At 37.1% G+C, this 16,410-nt stretch overlaps 1 protein-coding gene across 2 annotated transcripts in view; it reads right to left on the bottom strand.

Moving 5' to 3' along the window:
* POLR3G (RNA polymerase III subunit G) overlaps nucleotides 1–16,410 on the bottom strand; it is a 97,816-nt gene that overhangs the window by 59,330 nt on the left and 22,076 nt on the right. For both annotated transcript variants that reach the window (XR_005832427.1, XM_008700832.2), the window contains one exon: nucleotides 9,747–9,772. The gene's annotated coding sequence lies outside the window, so the exon portion shown is untranslated. The remainder of the gene's footprint in view (nucleotides 1–9,746; nucleotides 9,773–16,410) is intronic.

Consider the following 16,410-nt stretch of genomic DNA (forward strand, 5'->3'; position numbering starts at 1 on the left):
TTAAGATCTAGCGAAAAAGAATTTCTTAGATAGTACTGAATAAACTGATAAAGGAAATTTTTATTGTGGTTATTTTTTCAAAACATTGTTGATACTGTCTTTTTTTAAAGTACTTTTTTGGGGCAGTACATACAGATCCTCCTTTTATTTACTAAAAAATATTTTATTCATTTATTTGTCAGACAGAGAGACAGCATGAGCAGGGGGAGGGGGAGCAGCAGGCAGAAGGAGAAGCAGGCTCCCCACTGAGCAAGAAGCCTGATGTGGAACTCAATTCCAGGACCCTGGGATCATGACCTGAGCCAAAGGCAGACACTTACCCAACCGAGCCACCCAGGCATCCCATTGATATTGTCTTAATGTTCTATTTTCTAGATATCTAAAGAAGCCCTTATCTTTCCTTCTTAAGCTAACTGTAGTCCACAGCAATTAAATAAACTTTTTGTAATCTGAAAACATTTAAAAAAAAGATATCAGCTTCTCACTGACTAGCCCCAGCCCCAACAGACACTCTTAATGATAGACTTACTTTGCAAGGTACTATAGTTATTTGCATGGTTTCAGTGAGAATCTGTCCCTCTTTTTGCTAGGATATAATTGGAAAAAATCATTAATAGAAGCAAGGTTGTTCCTACAATGTCATATTTAAGAATGGTACTCATTTAATCAGATATTATAGGCTGCTTTTCAGGAATTAAAACTGACCTTACTTATGCACCCACTGCCTACTGAGTCCTTTCTGGAAAGCTGTCCTTTGCCTGCCTTACAGAGTCTCTGCTATAGACTGAAGTTTGTGTCCCTCGAAATTTATATGTTGAAACCTAATCCCTAACATGCTGGTATTTGGAGTTGGAGACTTGGGGAGGTGATTAGGTCATGAGGACAGAATCTATATGAATGGGATTAATGCCCATATAAAAGAGGTCCCAGAAAGTTCCCTCATCCCTTCTGCCATGCAAGTATGCAGTGAAAAGGCAATTGTCTATGAAGCAGGCCTTCACCAGACATGGAATCTGCCTTGATCTTGGACTTCGCAGCCTCCAGAATTGTAATACATTATTGCTGTTTATAAACCACCTAGTCTATGGTATTTTTGTACAGTAGCCTAGAGGGACCAAGACAGTTCCAGACTTACAAGTGGTAAGAAATCTTGTTCCTGGTAGACCAGAAGCATTAGGATATTTTGCATACTTCAAGAATGAGGGATTTTCCCAAATTAATAAATACTATTTATTGAAATGCTGTTCAGAGAGTCTCTTGGGTTTGGTTTCCTTGTCTTGGAAGAGTAAATAGCAATGCATGAAATTCTTGTCTATTGATATGCAAATAAATTCTTTCTGGTAGAAGGAGAATAGGGACCATTCCATGCCAAAAAGCAAGTTTTTTTGTCCCTCTATAAATTCATTTCAATATTTTTGGTCTACAGATATTTCTGTTCTTTGACTTTTCCTTTTAACCAGTTGTGACATTTTCCTGGTTCTCTCATTAAGAGTAAGTTAAATAGGGGTGCTTGGCTGGCTCAGTTGGAAGAGCGTGCAACTCTTGATCTCATGGTCATGAGTTTGAGCCCCTCGTTGGATGTAGAGATTATTTAAATAAATGAACTAAAAACAAAATAAGTTAAATAGAATTTTTGACACATGTTCATTTTATATCTATGTCAGAGCCATGATTTTAACCATCTCTGAAAATCATCCTTTAATATGACTTATTCTCATATTAGCCTGCTTTACAACACTTTTCACATGCCTAGCACTGTTTTGTTTCAGTTACATTATTTGCTTCTTACAACAATGTACTATAAAGCAGGTACTATTAATAGCTTGTCTCTCTCCACACCTTTGTTAGCAGATATCTATAAACAGAATTTATAGATAAATGAACTAGGATTAAAATCTAGGCTGTTTGGTTCCAACATCCACACTCTTTTTTTTTTTAAAGATTTTTTATTTTTATTTATTTATTTGACAGAGACAGCCAGTGAGAGAGGGAACACAAGCAGGGGGAGTGGGAGAGGAAGCAGCAGGCTCCCAGCAGAGAAGCCTGATGTGGGGCTCGATCCCAGAACGCTGGGATCACGCCCTGAGCCAAAGGCAGACACTTAACGACCGCGCCACCCAGGCGCCCCCAGCATCCACACTCTTAACCATTACTGCATATTCCGCATAAACAGAGAACACTTTCATGACTAATTTTGAGTCTCAGTTACAAAGATTTTTCAAGATAAATCTATAAATATGTTTCTAATTTTCATTTGGCTTCCCTTGGAGCTTGAAAATTAGGAAAAATGTGCTAGTGTTCATAACACCAATATTTCCAGTGATATTGAAAAATGTGGGAGAGTCATAATTACAAATTTGGAATTCTTGCACCATCCCTCCTCACCAGTAAACATCTTATAAGTTTAATTTTGTGTGATCACAGCTCTGGACCATGTTAAAAACAAGACAACAGTTTGAAAATGGAGTCATGTATGCTAAGCCCCATGTCACCAAACTGAGACTTAACCTAATTACAGTTTTGGTTTTCCCAGAAATGTTATCTTAAACCAGTCAATCAGGAATCGCCTGATCAGTGCTAGTTAGGTAATTTCCCTGAGAGACCACTGCCATCCACTAAAGAAAAGTAATTTTGGAATAACGAATCTGTTTTTTTGCCTAGTATAACTTCCGTGTTCCCACAGTCTTCTGGTTATAAAAGTCTTTCATTTTGTACAGCTCCTCAAACCTCCTTTCTATCTGCTAGATTGGAAGCTGCTTTACTGGAATTGATTTTTGCTCACATAAACTCTAAAAAATTTTAATATGCCTCACTTTATCTTTTAATAGCCACAATTAGAATAAGTCTGGGTCCTCAAGTTAGAAAGTCAAGTTCTATTGACTTTGGATAACTCTACCTCACTTCACCATTTCCAGCTTCCACTACAATTTCTTGACTAATTACTCTATAATAGTTGATAATGATAAAGATTCTATATTATCAAGGAAAGATTAAATTATATTCAAGAAACTTCTTAGAAAAACGGCAAGTATATAATACAATTTAAAACTATTTACATCCCAAATGGTCGAAGTAGGTTTTGAAGCTTAAAGGAAAGATCATCCAGTTATCCAGAAAACTGCCACCCAGAATGCTTTTATTTCCCAAGGTGTCCAGTTAGCTGAACTTTTATTGCATCTGTTAGCAGCTTTCCCTGCACTGCATGAAAGTCCATTCACCATTATTTAATAAAGTCCTGCTGGTATTCACCCTGGAGCATGCTATGCTGCATAAAGCTTCTTTAAAATCATGTGACTCAGGGGTGCCTGCATGGCTCAGTCAGTTAAGTGGCTGCCTTTGGCTCGGGCCCTGATCTCAGGGTCCTGGGATCCAGCCCCACATGGGGCTCCCTCCTCGGCGGGAAGTCTGCTTCTCCCTCTGCCCCTCACCCCTGCTTATGTTCTCTCTCTCTCTCTCAAATAAATAAATAAAATCTTTAAAAAGAAAAAGAAAACCATATGAATCAGCTCAACCTATATTCATTTCTGCAGTTGTTCTGCATGTGACTGCCTATCTCTCTTAGGTAATCCCAGGACTCACCAAAAGTGAATTACAAGTCTGCCATTAACTCTAAAGTTAAAGTCAGACGATCCCAGACCTAACCTTCAATTTAAACCAAAATAAAACAAAACAATAAACAACAAAAAACAATCCACATGTATTTGGGTGGTAGGAAAAAAAAGTAGATTGATATTTTAATTTCTTTATATAGAAGAGAGAGAAATAACAATTCTCAGCCTTGACTGAACATCTGAATCACGTAGGAGTTTTTAAAAATATGAATGCCTGGGATGCACATAAACCAATTAAGCAGTATATTTGGGGATCTGTAATTTTAAAAGCCTGGTTATCTCAGTGCTTAAAAGTTTCATTGGTTAATGTGATGCTTGGAGGATGGGTTAAGAACTGCTGGTAGAAACATTATTATATTTATATTTTGAATGTTGACTAAGGTAACTTTAAGTAATACATTTGTTAACCCATATTATTTCCCCCATCCTTTCCAAGATAATCAAGGTCTTTTGGACTGGAGTAATCAACATAATTTAAATAAAAAAAATCCAATTGTAACAAATGACAAGTTGGTGAATTGCTCTTCTTCTTTTTTTCTTTCCCCCTTAAAGATTGATTGATTGATTGATTGATTGATTTTAAAGAGAGAGAGAAGAGGAAAACTGCACAAACGGGGCAGGTGGTGTGGGCCAGAGGGAGAGGGAGGAGAGAAGCAGACTCCCCACTGAGCGCAGAGCCTGATCTCACCTCCCAGAGATCCTGACCTGAGCCAAAATCAAGAGTCAGATGCTTAACCCACTGAGCCACCCAGGTGCCCCACTCCTCTTCTGTATTTAGACTGTAGTTCAAACCAGTTCTCCAACTGTGCTTCGTAACTGTTAGTGGCAGTCACTTTGGCTGGTTTAGAGGATGAAGAGCCGCCTATGTTTGATGGAAGGGCAGCTGATGAATTCAACTAGAACAGCCAGCCCCCTCCTGGTGATACAATCTCTCAAAATCCTTTTTTTTTTTTAATTCTTATCTGCCACCAGCCTCTTTGTCTTACTACCAAAGTTCTTTTTAAACTTTATTTCTTGCTGTCATCCAACCATCACAGACAGAATAGTCTCAAAACTTGGAATTTCACTTGAGAGCCTTTTCTGACAAGCAAGGAAGTTGGATTTCTTGGTTTTTAATTACAGTATATACAGTGAATACAGTTAAGCAGTATTATTCTAGATTCCATCAAGTCACAATATGTGGCTATTTAGGTACCTGTATAGCTTATGTTGAATAATTCTATATGTTATGTTAAATGTATGTTATTTGATGGGAACTAAGACTTTTTGTGGGAGCTAAAACCTGCAACTTCTCCAACTCACTCCTAATATTCCAGGACCGTTTGCTCAATTTTATCATGGCTTCGTTTTCTCCAGCAGACAAAGTACAATGTGAAGACTGATCTAAGGTTCCAAATCACCAAAATAAAAAGCCTGTTCACAGAACCACCTACGTAATTTGTGGGGTCAGGTTCAGAAATTCTGAAGAATTGCAGATGGAAATGGCAGAGCATTAAACCAAGCATAGAGCTCTTCTAAATGTGGGCCTTCTACATGCATGTGTGTGGTGCATGTGAATGTAGACACACACATACACACACGATTTTAAGTATCAAATTGGGTTTTCAAGAAAAAATCTCAAATATATACGCTTTTATACACACACACACACACACACACACACACACACACACAAAGCTATTCTCTTAAAAATCTTGCCCCCTCTTAAAACTTGTGCTGTTACTTCTAGGAAGATGATTGCACTTGTATCTCTATTGTATTCACTCAACAAATATTTATTGCTTGCAAGGATTCTGCTGTAACCATTTAAAATGAATACAATGACTGCAGGCCCCAAAGCCATCTTGTACCATAGACGGAACTTGGGAACTGAAAAACACATGGTGGAGCAACAAGACAGAAGGATCCTGGGTTACTGACACTGTGGGGCCATCAGGCCATCTCTGGATTGTCTTGTCAGGCGTTTATGTGTTTATGTTATTTAAGCCCCTGGTGGTTTGGATTTTTCTATTACTTTTACTGAATCTAATCCTAACTAATAACATAGACATCTCAAATTCAACATATCCAAAAATGAACTGTGGATTTTTTTCTCTCAAACCTCAATAATTGCATCTATGTCCTTCCAGTTGCACAGGCTGAAATTTTTTGAAAAGTGGTCCTTATCTTTGGATTAATGAAGGTTCAAGGGATCAAGGAGTCTATAAACTTGAATGGGAAAAATTACATCTATCATACCACTAATGTATAACTGAAATAATCAGTGTTATTACAGGCAATAAACCACAACAGTGTTAGTAGTATCTGTGACTTTGTCACCAACAAAAATCATAGATATTTTTATATTACATTATAGTTGTTGCAGAGATCTCAAAGTATCTTTAATATACACCATTGCTTTGAATTATAGGAAGAATTTTGAAGAAGCACATATATTTATCACCAATATTTTATTATTTTGATAATGATAATTCAATATAATTGATTTCCTTTGTAATCTTATGTATTTTACTTCAGATACTTTTTTTTTTTTAAAGATTTTATTTGTTTATTTGACAGAGAGAGAGACAGCCAGAGAGAGAGGGAACACAAGCAGGGAGAATGGAAGAGGAAGAAGCAGGCTCCCAGCAGAGAGCCTGATGTGGGGCTTGATCCCAGGACTCTGGGATCACACCCTGAGCTGAAGGTAGATGTTTAACGACTGAGCCACCCAGGCACCCCTACTTCAGATACTTAAAACAGTGTTCTGAGGGGGCAGGTCATAAGCTTCATTGGAGAGCTAAAGGCGCCCTGGCATAGAAAGGATAAAAGTCTTTTCCTTCTGGTCAACCTTGACTTCTCAATTTATCTCATATCCACGTGGCAGATGGTGCTAGTCAGCACCAGTATCCATTCTTCCTATTTTTCTTAGTAACAGAACAGCAGCATTTTTGGGGGGCAGTAATAATGTTCTCACCTGAAAGACTACATTTCCCATACATTCCTTGTAGGGAAGTGTGGCCTTGTGACTAAATTCTAGCTAAAAAGTTGTAAGTCAAAATGTTGTGTAGGACTTCTGGAAAGGTTACTTTAAAGGTTTAGCTTAGCTGAGTAAAAGACACTTTTGGCTTCTCCTCCTTCCTCTTTTTTCTGGTTATGAAAAAGGACCTGATGAATGGACTTCTCAGTCATCTATGCCCTTGAAAAAGAAAACTATAGTGTAACAATGGTAAGCAGAAAATGAGAAGGAACTTGAGTTTCTGATAACTGTAGAGAGCTACCATATCATCGTTGGATGCCTTACTTCTGGAATGATTTTACATTAAAAAATAAACACTTTAGGTATATTTCTGTTCTTAATCACTGAACACAATTCCTAACTGATAACATCCCACTTATGACATGTCCTATTAGTTCTGCCTTCAAAACTCTAATTCAAATTCACAATTTGAGTATTTCTCACTATCTCTACCACTATTACCCTGGACCCAGCTCCTATCAAATGTCACCTGAATTATCGCAATAACCAAATTCTAACTGGTCTCTCATCTCCTCCTTTGGCTCCCCACAGTGTATTCTCAACAAGGATCCCAAGTGACCTTTTAAAATTCATAAGGTGGATCATACCACTCCTCTGCCCAAAACCTTCAACAGTTTTTTCCCCTCATCCCAAATAAAAGTTAAATCCTAATGATGGCCTACACAGTTTTATAAGATTTTACCAATCTACCCACTTACCTCTCTAATCTCTTTTACCACTCTACCCCAGTTCACTCAGTTCCTGTCTCTTTACTCCCTTGTTGTTCTTTGGATATGACAAACATGTTGAAGGTTGGTGCTCAGTAATACATCAAATGAATAACTGAGGAAGCCAACAGAAGGGTATTTCAGGCCAATCTTTGTGTAGGCTAGAATTATTCAGTGTGGTAAGCCTAATTATTCCAAATTATTGGATTCTTATGTGTATTGTTGATATTAATAACTAATCCTGAGCACTACCATTAGAATAATTTCCCTAAAACACTGGTTTCGATAGTACTTTCCAGCTCATCATCATTTTATGGATAGTTAAAACTAATATCCAGTGAAGCTTGCTACTAGAGGTAGAGAAGCTGAAGAGGTTTTTTGTTCTTATTGCTGTACTGTAAGTTCATAGCAAAATAATATAATGAAATTTGATTACGTATAACATAATCGTCCACATAGTTGGTATAGTTAGATATAATTATAAAGCTACTTGCTAGTACAAGACTTGAAAAAATGTTTATAAAGAAACTTTTTAGGGGTACCCAGGTGGCTCAGTTGTAAGAGTATGTGACTCTGGATCTTGGGGTCATGAGTTCTAGCCCCAGATGAAGTATAGAGATTACTTAAATAAATAAAACTTAGAAAAAAAAACTATTTTGTGCTTATATATGCATCCTTCATCATTTATTTTAATCCTTACTTATTTAATACTTACACGATACCTCATACTAAACTAAATACTGTGAGAATAAACAAATGAATACAGAAATAAAAAATATCAGAAATGTGTCATATATTATTAAATCAGATAGTTATTATGGTAAGCTATTGTAAAAAAATGAGATACAATGAGGAAAAGAAAAAAAAGTAACTGAATCATTGATCAAGGAATCAAGGAGAACACATTTATATTGAGGTGATTTGTTTCCATTGAGCTACATAGGCTATTTAAAGCTTTTAAGAATGTCTGACTATTAAGTAGACAATAAAATGGACTAATTTTTAAATAATGAAGTGTTGTTTCTTGTGGCTAAAACTGTAAAAATCACAATCTTGAAATGTAGGGCTAGCAGTTACCAAAAGTTTGATATTTTTAATAGAAATGCATGTATGTTGAGAGAATTACATAGCACATGCCCAGGAAAACTCATTTTGAGGTTCTATTTCATTTCTTTTTAGCAACATTTTAATTTAACCTTCAGAGCTGTAGATAAAAAGCACTGGGGAATCTGCTGTAAGAATCACCATGGAGACCATATTGTATTCTCAGGTCACATTAACAAGGTCTCTAATCTGCCAAGGATGCGTTTCCTGCATCTGGTGGTGCCACAACTAGTAGACAGAGATCATGAACTGTGTGCCTGTGAGTAACAAATACACACTCAAATTAACACCAGTAAAGAGAGGTTTATCTAAAGGAGAAAACCGGCCATTTCAAAAATCCAACTTTTTCTTTCATCTGGCCTCTGTTTCTGTGCTTCTGGGTTTGCTTGTGGCATTTTTGCTCCCCCATAAATTACCTTGTGCTTAGCTTTGATTTGCTGTCCTTTGTAGGTCTTGCCCTGACCTTTCAGTTAAGTATTTAGCACCTTCTCACTCATTGGCTCAGTATCTGTCTTCAAAAGTCCCAAGAAAAAGAATCTGATTGCTTCAGTTTAGGTCCGGTGTCTCCAGGTGGACCAATAGGTTGTGGTGGTGGTGGAGACCTAGCCTAGGTCCTCACAAAGGCCATGGCCAGTTAAAATACACATTATTCACAGTTTTGTGACACCCTTAGGGGATAAAGGAGTAAAGCAGGCTATGGTGATAATATATCCCCAGTTCCATTCTGGAATCTGTTAAAAATTCATTCACACCTTCCCTTCCCCACTGATTTTAAGGAATTAAGACAGTGTACACACACACACACACACACACACACACACACACACACACACACACAATGTCTGAGTTACCAAAAATGTTGACAAAAAATTAGTGTTGTTATATTGATCCTTCCACTTGACTCGTTATCTGAATAATAACTCAATCAGCAAATATTTGTAGATTCTGTTCAGCGAACTCAGCACTGCAGCACTGGGGCCAGAAGAAGTGATATAACTGATCTTTGATGCTCAAGTTTTTCCTAAGTTATGAAAAGTCCAAACCCCCAAAAGGAACCCATTTTCATCGTCTCCCAGTTGGCTCACAAGTATGCAGTTTACACATATTTATTGTTTACCAGCTCATCACTGCATTTCAATTCTTGGCCACTAGTTCGCCAATCACACTCTTACTTCTTAGAACTTGCCTCTTCAACAGACTTCAAATGGGAGAGAGATTCTAGAAAATTCTCCCAAGGAAAGTTTTGGGGGGAGGAAGAAAAAACACATCATGTTTATTCATGTATTTATGTATGTATTTACTTACATATTTGTTGGTTAAGTGGTCAGCATCTAAAAAAAAATCAGAAGAATCCATATAACAATTACTGAACTCAAATAGTGGTCTATCTCTTTAGATGGTGCACGAGCTTCCCAACCTGCCGTAGTTCCCTTACTGTTGGCTGTTACATCCCTCCTGCTTTACTCATTTTTATCTGCCTTGCCCTTATAGACACTTGTGTTTACAAACCTTGATCTTTTTTACTTAGTTCATGAGATGTACTGTATTCTTTTACTTTTTTCCGAATCTAATCTCTGGAGGAATTGGGACACATTTCCACATTTGAGAATATTTTGTGGTACCACATCACACTTAAAATAGTAAACCAAGTCAGAGATAAGTCCCTTCTATTCTCCTTTAATTTAGGAACAATTCTTTGCTATCTTCCTCTGACATCTACTTCGAGAATTAAGGAAACCCATTGTCTGCTAATGGGTTTATTCCAAATCTTAATGACAGTGTTCCTGATTTAATCATTGGTCCTTATAACCATTTGTGCAGGAGATCTAGTGGGGGAAAAAAAAGCCTCCTTGTGGTTTGCCCTAATATTGCAGCACATAGAATATTATGGCTCTTTCTTTAATTGTATTGCTCATCCCACAACATAACTATTTTTAAAAACGGTAATTTTAGGAAAAATTGCTGATTACTTGGAAAGGAACAGAAGAGATTACTGAGTTTTGCAGATCTTCTGAAGATTATCTGATTATATAAAGTTCACCTTCTACCAAGGAGGCTATTTTACATTGCAATATAGTAGAAATTCACTTATACAAAACTAATAGTAGTGCAAATAATTCTTCTAAATAGCAATGCAAATAAATTTATTTTGTCTTGTAGATATAAAATTTATTTCTTCTTGTAGAAAAGATTACCACAGGTGTTAAAGTTTATTGCCCCATAGCTTATTAGCCACTTTCTTTCTCCCTATCTTTCTAAAATAAATAAATAAATCTTTAAACAAATCTTTCGCATATGTTGATTTTATATTTACATGGAGTAAAAAGTATTTGTTTCTCTTTGAACATTATACCTTAGCAGTTAAATATCTGACATTTTGAATATATTTCAATAGTTCCAAATAAAAAAGAAACTCAGGTTACTAAATATGTAAACTTAAATTACACAAAAATTAGTGGTAATAATCTTGAGGTAAAAGGATATTTTGAATATAGTGACTATAGTTTTTGCATGCAGTATGTAAAATCATGTGATAAAGGAATCTCCCCCAGAAGGTTTATCTGCCCTCACACCCTTCCTTCCACCCTTGGCTGTGTTTTTTAATCCACAAAGAGGAAAAGGATTTTAGAGATGGTGAAAGTAGGTGAGAAATGGAAAAAAAAAAAAAAGTGGAAAGTAATGAAGACAGATTCGAGAGTGCTGTTTCAGCAGTGTCTTTCTGTACCTGGTCTTCTTACAAGCCTAGAATCTTGAAAGTTCTTACGCTCCAAAGTGAAGCCGATCTTTTCCACCTGTGACTCAGGGACTTCTCTGGATATTAGGGAAGGATGTTTATTTACTACACCCGAAACACAATAAAGTACTCTTTAACTGGACTGGGGTTTTCTCCTCTGTAGTTCTTTTTCTTTAAAATTTAGGAACAGCAGTTTGGTAGCTGAGGTCAGAGCTTTAAAACATAGGATAGTGTTTTCTTCGAGAAGCATTTGTCTAAGGGAATCACAAAGGAACAAAGATATTGCCATCTAGTGGTTTAATTGAAGAAATTCAGTAAAACAATTTTTCTCCTAAAGCTTCCATTAAACTTTCTTTATGTGGCGCTAAATAAAAAAGCATTCGTTTTTAGAAAGCAACTATTAATACATTTTTTCAAATTAAGGTTTCAGACTTGGCCACTCTTTTTTTCTTTTCAGGTTATATTCCCTATTTATTAAGCTCAGTAGGATATGAATTAGAACAGACAAAGAAAATATATATAAAAGACAATGTTTCACTGAAGAAATTGTTAAACAGCCTAGACCAAATCATAAAATTAAGTGATCAAATTAATAGTTCCTATCAAATTTTTAAAAAGTACAATATAAAATAAATGGGTATATATTACACATGGTTTAAAGCAAGGGTCTTATACCGAAATGTCTTTGCTTTTATTAAATAGTTTCATTACAGTAAAAATAGCTTTGAAAAAATATCCCATTAAATAAAATATTTTATCATTGACTTTGATTATAAAATAAGAAATGTATTTCTATAAAACTCTCCAATCCAAAAAACATTGACATTTAAATTGTACTTATTGTACTTATCAATCCATCAGAACTTTATTTACAGTACAGATAAATTGAAAATCCACAGATATTATCATCTATTTTCTGTATTGGTATATTTTTACAGTCCGTAAAACAGAATTGCTCTTCTGTATTATAAAACTATTTCATTTCGAATAACAGCATGAGAGACTATAGTTCACAAAAACATTCTGACTCCATCCGGCTGTCACAGGGATTCTCCCAGGTTCCCCTTAGATTTTTCAGTTCATCATGTACCCAGGTATCATCAAAAACAAACTTTAAAAGATTCCACTTTTAAAGCATTTTTACACTCTGGGGACCATAATGGCTTATGCTGAATTTAGCAGAGTAGAGCTCCTTTCTCATCGTTGGTCAAGAGAGGGACATGAGGGAATCCATCCCAGCCTGGGACAAATAAAATAAAGGATGTGTTTTCATGGCAACTTCTGGAGTAGATATAAACATCCAGAGGGGAGACAGTAAACTAGACTGAGGGACAGATAGACTCAGTTTGTAATTCTCGTATAATAAATCTTCTATTCTGAAAATGGTTCCATGGCTATGATCTCCATGCCACCCCTGGGCAGTGTACGAGAGGCGAGGAGAAGGAAGGCGTATTACTGTGCATACTCATCCTCATCCTAAAGCACCCTCTCCCCCAGTTGTCAAGGGTTCATATTACTACAGATCCTGCTCTGGTTGTTATGGAAAATAAGAATAGATTCAAAGTTTAGAGTAAGCTTTGATTTTGTCATCTAGTAAGAAGGCTATCCTCAGGCAGAGTGTCATGTGGGCACACATGAGCCAAACTGTATGATCACACTCTGAACTCCTTGGCTGACTTTGATAAATATGACATCTGTCTTTACATCTACCAAGAGCGAAAGAAGAAAAGTAGACACTGGATTTCCTTTTAGGTACATAAACTTCAAGAGCTATTTGTAAAGTGTGCTGGTAAATTCTTCCAAAACAGACCACAGTATTTCTTTAGAGGAAATAACACGTAAGTGTCTACCGGTTTGTAGAAATGTCAACCTTTCCTCTATAGAATACGTAGATCTATTTTTTATAGGGGATAATTTTTTTCTCCAAGATCTTATTAAAAATAGAGACCCCTGCCTTTCCTCTCTCAAATACTGAATTAGAATCTATACAATTGGGGTTCAGTCGTCTCTATTTTTAACAAGCTCTCCAGGTCTTTCTGGTATATTTAAGTTTGAGAACTATTCTTCCAGACTTCATTAACAAAACCAATAAGACTAAATACTTTTCATGGAAAAGGTTTAATGGCCATGAAGGGTGAAAAAGTGGAACAACAGGTCAGATTTAATAGTCACTTAGCTGAAGGACTGGCAGATCACCAAGGAGATTTCCAATTTCCAATACAATTGGCACGAGGAAAAAATTTTAAAGCAGTCTTATTAAGATAGGTGGCAACCTAAAATCTCTGTGAAAGGGTAGTAATACTCAAAACTTCAACACTTGTATTAATTAATTCAAGAGTTACTTATTGAGGGATGCCTGGGTGGCTCGGTTGGTTAAGTGTCTGGTTCAGCTCAGGTCATGATCCCAGGGTCCTGGAATTGGGTCCCGTGTTCGGCTCCTTGCTCAGCAAGGAGCCTGCTTCTCCCTCTGCCTGCCTCTCTCTCTCTCTCTCTCTCTGACAGATAAATAAAATCTTAAAAAAATAAGAGTTACTTATTGAATACCAACTACATGCTAGGTGCTATGTTAGGCACTAGAATTACAGAGAAAAGTTTCCCCTTAGGAAGCTCTTAATATAATACAATGATTTTTAGACTTCAGTGGGAACATTAATTATCTACGGTACTTGTTAAGAATGCAGATGGTCAGCGTCTGATTATGAAGAACACTAGTCTAATTTGTAAGACAGAAAGTAAACTGACATTTATAATGCGAGTGGTATGTTTTTTGTTTTTAGAGAGAAAGAAAGTGTGTGTGTGTTTGGCGGGGAGGGGCAGAGGGAGAGAGAGAATCTTAAGCAAGCTCCACACCCAGCTCAGACTCCAGGGCTCGATGCAGGGCTCCATCTCATGACCCTGAGATAATGACCTGAGCAGAAATCAAGAGTTGGACACTTAACTGACTGAGCCACCCAAGCACTATGCAAGTGGTAAGTTTTTTTTTTTTTTAAAGATTTTATTTATTTATTCGACAGAGATAGAGACAGCCAGCGAGAGAGGGAACACAAGCAGGGGGAGTGGGAGAGGAAGAAGCAGGCTCATAGCGGAAGAGCCTGATGTGGGGCTCGATCCCATAACGCCAGGATCACGCCCTGAGCCGAAGGCAGGCGCTTAACCGCTGTGCCACCCAGGCGCCCCTAAGCTTTAAGAGATATATAGATACGTTATTTGATCACTGATGTAAACCAACAGTGAAAGGTAAATATCCTTGAATTACTGAATGAAAACTAGCAGCTTTCTAGATAATGAAAGGTAGGGAAGAGCATGGAAAATGGCATTGAACAGTGAGAAAGTGTGGTATATATGAGGCACTGAAGAAGGTTTCTTTTATCTGGAATTTAGAAGTTGAAAGTGAGGCACAAGGGATATGGGAATGGAAAAGTAAACAGGGCTAGACCATGAAGAATCTTTAATTTTAATTTTACCCAGAAATAAATGGTGAATCACTGAAGTATTTGAAGTAGTGAAGTAAGGGATGATTGCATCAGAGTTGGGTTTTAGAAAAAGCATTTTCAGAGTACTTAATGAAAGGGGTGAGTGGGAGTCAGGGTGAAACAAGAAAGTAAGACTGGCAGGAAGGCCAGTTAGGAGACCACTATGATAATTCAAGCAAGAAATGTGAAATGCCTGCTTTCAGGTAGTGTTGCTGGGATGGAGAAGAGAGAAGGAAAAGATTATTAAAGTAATTAAATTGATGAGATAGGAAGAAAAGGTGGGGGATGGGAGGAAGAGGGTAATGTGAAAGATGAATCCAGGTTTCTGGTATGATTCTACCCATCTCATCTCCCTGATAATACTGTTTCCTCTTTTTAATTGGGAAGACTTTTCTTTTGCTACTATGACAAACACATTATCTCACTATAGAAGATGCTGCTAATGGTATGCTCATAACTGGTATGATAGATCTTTTTTTTTTTAAAGATTTTATTTTGGGGGCACCTGGGGGGCTCAGTCGGTTGAGCGTCCAACTTTTGATTTCAGCTCAGGTCATGATCTCAGGGTCATGGGATTGAGCCCTAAATCGGGCTCCATGTTCAGCAGGGAACCTGCTTGAAATTCTCTCCCTTTGCCCCTCCCCCTGCTAACACACACACTCTCTCTCTCAAACAAAAAAAAAAGAAAGAAAGAAAGAAAGAAAGAAAGAAAGAAAGAAGGAAAGAAAAAAGAAAACAAAAAAGAAAAAGATTTGGGGTGCCTGGGTGGTTTGGTCTGCTAAGGGTCTCCCCTGTCCCACTCTTTCGGCCCCTCGCCCCACCTGCACTCTCTTTCTCTTTCTCTAAAATAAAAAAGTGAATCTTAAAAAAAAAGATTTTATTTTTAAGTAATCTCTATACCCAATGTGGGGCTCAAACTTACAATGCAAGACCAAAAGTCATCAACTCTACCCATTGAGCCAGCTGGGTGCTCCTAGATCAACTACTCTTAACCCTTTGCTCTACTTGTCAGGTTCCCTGAGCACTTTAATGGGTTTAATTCCTGGCTGAGAATATGAAGTGTGAGTGAGTGATGAAAGGAAAAGGTCAACTGCCATTTGAGGTTATTAAAAATAATATATCCAGAGCTCAGCTGCAGCTCATATTTTCCTCTCCTTCCCTATAATGTAAATAACCCACATTGAAGGGAAACATGAAGGAAGAACATTGGAAATCAGAAGATCTAGTCTGAATTCCTTCACCAATTAGCTATGTGCCATTAAGCAAATCCCCCAACTTCTGAAAGCCTTGGTTGTTGTGTATGAGAAGAAGGGTTTAAGTAATTTGATCTGCAAGTTCCTTTCTAGTTTTAGCTTTCCTGTGATTCTATCTAACTCTGAGTTAGAGTTTCTTAGATGAAGGAGTGTAAGCTTCACATATACTAGTCTGCTTTCCCACTCCTTGCACATATTTTGTACTTTCCTCAGTTCATGCCCTTTTCCTTTGATGTTTCTCCCATCTGGAATGATTTTTCTTCTCTTATAAAATTTTGACCCAACTTTTTAAAAATTCCTTGTCTTAGTGACTGCAGAAATAATTGTGCCTTCCTCTGAATTCCTGAGCATTTATTATCACACCACTCATTCATATGGCACTTAGCACTTACAGCACAAGAAAACTCTGCACAAGACATTACAATAGGCAAAGAATATAGTATTAATTGCCACAGAAGTGGTTTGGACCGTAGTTCTCAATATGTGGTGGACAAATTACATCGAGTTCT

The sequence above is a fragment of the Ursus maritimus genome, unplaced genomic scaffold (genome assembly GCF_017311325.1).
Source record: "Ursus maritimus isolate PB19 unplaced genomic scaffold, ASM1731132v1 scaffold_5, whole genome shotgun sequence".
Classification (NCBI taxonomy): domain Eukaryota; kingdom Metazoa; phylum Chordata; class Mammalia; order Carnivora; family Ursidae; genus Ursus; species Ursus maritimus.